Source organism: Arabidopsis thaliana, chromosome 2 (assembly GCF_000001735.4).
Source record: "Arabidopsis thaliana chromosome 2, partial sequence".
Classification (NCBI taxonomy): domain Eukaryota; kingdom Viridiplantae; phylum Streptophyta; class Magnoliopsida; order Brassicales; family Brassicaceae; genus Arabidopsis; species Arabidopsis thaliana.
This window is the reverse complement of record NC_003071.7, coordinates 4,177,193-4,184,089: the sequence shown is the minus strand read 5'-3', so window position 1 is coordinate 4,184,089 and position 6,897 is coordinate 4,177,193. Positions and strand designations below refer to the sequence as shown.

Below are 6,897 nucleotides of genomic sequence, written 5' to 3'. Positions count from 1 at the left end.
ACACCTATTTATAAAAAAACGAAATGAAATGATAGTAGACGGGCCAGTAACCTAATCGCCTGCCCCATAGAGTGATAATGGGCTGAGATGGGCTTTGTGATCCGATGGAGTTCCAGGCCGCTTCCAAACATTTCGTCTTCTCCTCTTCTCTTCCTTGTGCTCAGCTTGTCTGGTTGAGTGCGGATTTGAGTAGACTATGAAGATGTGATCGAGTGTCCGGTCGAGTGATGGTGTTGGTGGTGAGTGATTATACTCGACCAGGGGGTCGAGTAACTTGGTAGAGTGAACGGCCGAGTGTGGTCAGGTGGTGTGGCGAAGTGATACTCGACCAGGGGGTCGAGTGGCGTCATCGAGTGGCCTGCGATGAGGATACTCGACCAGGGGGTCGAGTAGGTGGGAAGAATGGCTCCAAAGTCTAGTTTAGACCTAACTCTCATTATCTCTTTTATTTTTGGGAGCAAAATCCTGTGGAGACTCCCTTTAGAGAAGATTCTTCTAAACTCTTTTCTCTTTTTAATTTCATTATTGATTTCTTATTCAATCATGTTTTATTCTTCTATGATCATGCTTGAGTAGTTCTCTTGTTGGGTTTAGGGATTCTCATTAGGGATTTGGATGAATTAGTAGATCAAAACCCCCGTTAGGATAATATATTTAGAATTCTTTATCTTTGATTATTCTTAATGCTAGTTCTAGTTAGTTCTAGAGTAAATAGCTAGAACTTGATTTTAGGTTATTAGGTATGCCCACCATAGGTATCTAATACTGGAACTATTTTAGATGAGCCTAGTATTTAGATGCGTGCTAGGTTCCATTACTTAGGTGAACTTATCAAACCTGATTATAATGCTTGCTTAGTTCTAGGGATTTACAAGAGAGTTGGGATGAATACTATTAAGCATAGTGAGTAGCACGGCACACCACCGGTTACTTTTGTAAGCATTGTCTGATGCGTAGTCAATGAAATTGAAGTAAAAGTGCACCATGCCTAGATTGTTCTACTAGAATGTTCTACTCGACCACAGTGAGTTTATCTGGTGAACCAAAATGCTTACAAGGCTATCTCATCATTATCCCCTATGCATATGCAACAATCCTAAATGAAACACTCTAAACTCGATCCTAAATGTAATGCAACTACATGAACACTCTATTTTTGTGAAATCATTTTATGAAATTTTTCATTTTTTTTGGTTTTTTCTATGCCTTTGATGAATGCAGACTCAAGATTATATACAATGCAATACACACTTCCTGAGCCCTTCCCCAAACTTAAATCACACAGTCCACTGTGTGACCAAACTTGGAAGAGAGTACTCAGGACAAAACACATCGCAGAAACAAAATAGAAACAGGAGATTGTATAATACAATGGTGAAGTGATGTGCTTACATCAGTAGAAAAAGGAGCGGAGTTGGTCGTCAATAGCTGCCAGTAATTGCTCCCAGGCCATTGAAGAATCTCCTTGTTGTGTCTCAGCTCCGCCATGGGGGTACTCGACCTCTGCTCCTTCGTCGTGGCCAGCACCGCTCTGATGATACTCGACCTCTCTTCTTCTTCTGCGGCCAGCATCGTGGTCGCGTAAGCTTCAAGACTGGAGAAGTCGTGTACTCTTGCTGCTAGACCGAGCCAGTGCAGCCTTTTTCTTTCTCCCGAACTCCCAAGGCTCGAATGATGAATGCCTCGCAGGGACTTGTGAGACTACTTGGTCACTAGGCTCAGGCCTGTGGTGACTTGGCTTGGCTTTGGCGCGTCATATCTCCTCAAGGGCATGTCTTGAGGAGGTTGTCCCTGCGGAATAGCTGTGGTGGAAGAGGAGCAGCTTAGCTTGTCTGTCAGAAACTTGATGGCCTTGAAGCCCTTGATGAGTAGGCTATCTTGTTTCTTGCACCACTTCTGCAACTTGCTGTTGTTTCTCTGAGCTTCACTCAAGCTCTTGCTCTCCCACGCTGGAGGTACATGCTCACTGAAATGATACATGCTTGTATCATACTCCTCCTCCCTATCCTCATCTTTCTCAGCAATCTCATCCCCTGTAGGTTCTGTTGTAGGGACGTTGTCATCAGTCGGTGGAGCGCTCTCAAAGTAGAGACAATCACGCTCAGGCTTGAAGTCAATGTTTTCGCCATGGAGTATGGTTGTGGCTTCAGTGCAGGGAAGCAGAATGTTGGCTGTTCGGGTCAAGGAGTGCTCGAATTTGTAGTGATAGAAATCGTCGACCATGTCGTGCTCCAGAAACTCACAACGACGCAAGTGATCTAAGTCCATCATCCTCGGATCGAACCCTAGGGACGTGAGAGGTACACCACAGGCTATCAGAATTGGTGTCACAACACCACCTACACAAAGGGCTCCTCGCGCCCTCTTCTTCTCGTTGGTGTGTGCCCACTTCCTGTATCCACACAGGTGGATCAACAGAAGCATAACCGGTGGTGCATCATTGAGGTCGCCCTTCAGGACCTTCTTCCCATTTGTTCTGCGGAGAATGCCCTTGAGTGCAGAATCTATCATCTCCATGTCTGTGTTAGACACTGTGCTTGTAGATTCCCTGGAGTACAGAACATTCGCTACAGAGCGTTGATAGTAGCGGATCACAGGGCTTCAAATTTGGTTGCTCTTGGACCTCGCAGAGTTGAGGGCCATATCGTTCCCAATAGTTAACCACAAATCCTTCAACTCTTCCATCTCGAATTTGGGTTTAGTTCCTTTTCCACTAGGGAAACCAAACAGTCCTTCCAGGCTCCTGATAGATAACTTGTAGCGCTGCTCGCTCAGTGAAAAAGTCTAGAACCCCAACCCTTCACTCTCCAACTCATCTGCTGTAAGTCCCTGATACATCTCCACTTGTAGAGTGGAGAGAAACTCTATTGTTTCCTTCTTGTAGGCGACGTACTGGTAAGACATTAGTGTCTCCAGATGACACTTTTCAAATAAGTGTTGTACGTCCTCCAGTAGCCCCAGCTGGGCTAAAGTCTGATAACATGGATACCTCGTTCTCCAGAAGTCATTCAGCTCGAAAAGTCTGATGTACTCCTCAACTGTAACTTCATCATGCCTGTTCAACAGCTTCGTCTCTCTGTGCCATGACACAGGCTCATACTCGACGTCAATATCTTCATCAATCAATTCATATCTACTTGTCATTGCTCTCTTTCCTCTAGCAATCTCAGCTCTCCTCTCATTGGGTCGAGCTACTGAGCGTTGGGTATCAACTCTGAAGCTCTCATAAGCATGTTGCTCTTTCTCAGGTCTAGTTGACCAAGACTCAGCTTCATCAACGTTGTAATCCGCATCCATAGAGGATTCGCCACTGTAGTTACTCATGATACTTCCTGAAAACAGATGCAACTCAAAGCTAAATATCAATAAGTTAGTTCCAATAAACCCAAACACTAAACCAGCCGAGTAAACCGGTCGAGTATACCCGTCGAGTACCGGTCGTGTGAAATTGTGGCTTCGGGCTTTCGTTTCTAGGCGGATTGTGGTCGAGTGTTTCCGGTCTATCCGACGAGGTTGAGTAGTCTTCACTAGAAAACAGCGGCGGTTTGTAGGCGGCAGCAAAGGAGCGGTCGAGTTGTTGAGAGGTCGAAGCTAGAGACTCGGTCGAGTGGTTGAGAAGGAGGGAAGGGATTTTCTTATCCTTAGAAACGCATGGGGGAACAAAATGGAGAGGTGGTGGGCCACGCTCTGTCTGTTTGTCCTGAAGCGTTGTTCCCTTTTGACTAGAACCTTCTGTAATCCTTTGTAAACTTGATAAACTCACTGTAAGTCTCTGTAGCTTCTGTTGGTCGAGTATAAATATGATTTCAAAATTTTGGGTTTTAAAATCATCACTAATACTCGACCAACCTACTCGATCTCATGGTCTCTGAGTGCAACAGAACTTTTTCAAATTCTTGAATTTCTCTACACTGACATACTCGATCCCCTGTTGCTCTATAGAGTAAATTTTTTGAATTTTTACTCTACCTCCACGCTGTTTCTCTGTTCCTGAGAATCACAAACATAACCATAAACAAATCAAAAAAATAACAAGAAAATAAAAGTTTTATTTATAAGAACAGTCTTGGGAATTCCTCCCAAGTGAGCTTGTTTAAAGTCTCTAGCTTTACTCCTCACACTCATTAAAAAGAAAATGGGTGATAGAGGATCTGCATAGTCCTCTTTGATCTCATCATCATATTCAGCATCCTCTCTTGAGAGATGTGTAACAGAATACTCAATTCTTCTTTTCTCGAAATAGGCCTCTTTCTCTTCTAGTGTATAATCTATCTCCTCAGACCATCTTGAAGTAAACTTTTTTCTAGGGATAGTTTCAATCCCGCATTTTGGTTGAGCTTTCTCTCGCATCTGATGCAGTTTAGTCTTAAGTTCCTCAACTGTCTGAGCTAGCTTCTCTATGGTTTCTTCTTGCTCATCAGATTTCTTTTTGAGTTCTCGCAAGTCAGGTGTAAAGGTTGTGCTTTGTCGGGTGATTGAATTCGAAGGCTGAGGTTGAGCCCTGATATTTTCTTCTACAGTTGTCCTTTGCGAAGTTTCGTTGATGTCAAACTACAGCTTGATGTACTTCCCAAGGTTGAGACTTATTCTCCCGTCTTTGACATCTATCATCGCTCCCACTGAGGCTAAGAAAGGTCTCCCTAGGATTAGAGGATCCTTAGGTTCTACTTCCATCCCAAGCACAACAAAATCCGTAGGCACTTCCACTCCATTAATCATTAATGGCAGATGTTTTAGCAGGCCGAAGGGTTTTCTTGAAGACCTATCAGCAAGGATCAAACTCAGGTCGCAAGGCCTATACTGAGTGAATTCCAGCTTCCTTGCCACGGAGAGTGGCATTAAGCTTACTGAAGCTCCCAAATCACATAGACAATTGCTGAAAACCAATTGCCCAATGGAACATGGTAGAGTGAAAGATCCAGGATCTTCTAGTTTTTCTTGAACGCTCCTCTTAACAGTTACTCTAGACGGATTAGCATCACATTCATCTTCTGAATCTTGATACATCTTGATCCTTTCCAGAATTGAATTTCTCACATCTTTGTGAGGATCCGGGATAAGGTTGAGAACTTTTATTAGAAGCATCACCGCTTCCATCTCATCAAGCTGTTTCTCTGCAAGAGAATTGTATCTTTCTATCCATGCTTTCCTGAATTTCCATGGAAGAGCACGTGAAGGTAATGGTGCTGGCTTGAATCGTTTTACCATCCTATCAATGATGGCTGCTTTCTCGTCTAAGTTAGAGTGAATTTGAAAACAGGATTCAGCTGAATGGTCGAGTCCAACAACTGAAATTTCAATCTGAGTACAAGCCTCCCCTTCCTGAACATCACTGTCCACAATGATTGCGTTGGAGACATGTCGAGTTGGCAGCTCTCGATCATGGCAGATAGTGATTGCGTGAGCGGTGGTGAATTCCTTCGGGGTTTGGATTGACTTCCCTGGAAGTCATGTTACTTTTGGAGCAGAGGTTGACCTTGTTTGTCCCTCCCTGTATCGGAACTTCGAGGTAAGTGCCTCAAGTTTAATGTTGAGATCGTTGAAAGTGCAATCAACCTTGTTGTGGATTTCTACCATTTTTTTGGCGAGATCCATTGCTCCTGTTGCTTATCCCTGGAGAATCTGCTGTAACATGTTCTTCAAGTCTGAATCTGGAGGTTGTGAAGGTTGTTGGTTTTGTTGTTGCGTGAACCCAGGTGGTGGAAGTTGCTGTGGATAGTTGCCTTGATACTGCTGCTTAGGAACATACCCCTGACCCTGATTGTATGGAACGAAGGGTTTGGGTTGATTCTGCTGTTGTGAAGTGTAGACTTGGTCCTGCGGGTTTGCAACATTAGTACTTCGGTAAGACAGATTGGGATGGTTCTACTTGAAGTTGTTGAAACCTTTGTTGTAACCTCCATGGTTTTGCACATAGTTGACTTTTTCTGACTGCAGAGTCTCCCCATCCTGGACTTGGAACGTCTCATCATCACCCAAAAAATGAACGTGCTTCTGTTGCACAAGGAGTAGCTTGTCCAGTTTGTCATTCATACTTTCATTTCCCTGCAGTGCTTCTCATCAGAATCAGAGCTGGTGCGGATGCTTCTTTCATAATCCTCATTGTAGTTGCCATCCGACTGAGCCAAGTTCTCTACCAGCTCCCATCCTTCTTCAACGTGTTTGTTGAGGAAGTTCCCGTTAGAAGTGGTATCAAGAAGCATCCTTATCTTGGGAAGGATACCTCTGTAGAGAGTGCTGAGAAGTGAAGCTTTGGAGAAACCATGATGAGGACAGTGCGTCTGATAACTTTTAAAGCGCTCCCATGCTTCTTAGAAAGTCTCATTATTTGTCTGTGTGAAACCGGAAATATCATTCCGTAGTCTCGCAACCCTGGAGTTTGAGAAAAACTTTGCCAAGAAGGCTTTGTTGTAGTCATTCGAGGAGGTGATAGAGCCTTGAGGAAGCGACTTTTCCCACTGATGCGCTTTCTCTCCAAAAGACATCCTCACTAACTCCATTGATCTTTGTTAGGCTGCAGAGCCTATCAAACTCGTCCAGGTAATCGAGTGGATCCTCCATAGGGAGGCCGTGAAACTTGTTGCTCTGAACCATGGCAATAAGACCGCTCTGGATCTCAAAGTTGTTGTTCTGCACTGGTGGAGGCACGATGCCATTACGCTGATTCTGGTTGCGTGGTGCATCGCGTGCAACGATGTTGTTTGGTTGCACTTGCTCATCTACAACTGCATCCATTGTGTCTGTTTCTGTCTGTGTTCTGAGTTGGCGAGCAATACGGTCGATGTTATCGTTGAATAGGAGATTTTGGTTTCCTTGTGACCGTGTTTGCATACAACGAGTACCAACTGGTGAAGCTGGTGATTCGCAGTACCTAAATCAAAACAAACAAACAGAAAA

The 6,897-nt window shown here is 44.2% G+C and overlaps 1 pseudogene across 1 annotated transcript; it reads right to left on the bottom strand.

The window, feature by feature from the left end:
- Nucleotides 1–1,320: 1,320 nt before the first annotated feature.
- On the bottom strand, nt 1,321–6,870 carry AT2G10660 (annotated as a pseudogene; the record flags this gene model as incomplete). Its single annotated transcript has 1 exon — nt 1,321–6,870.
- Nucleotides 6,871–6,897: the final 27 nt, after the last annotated feature.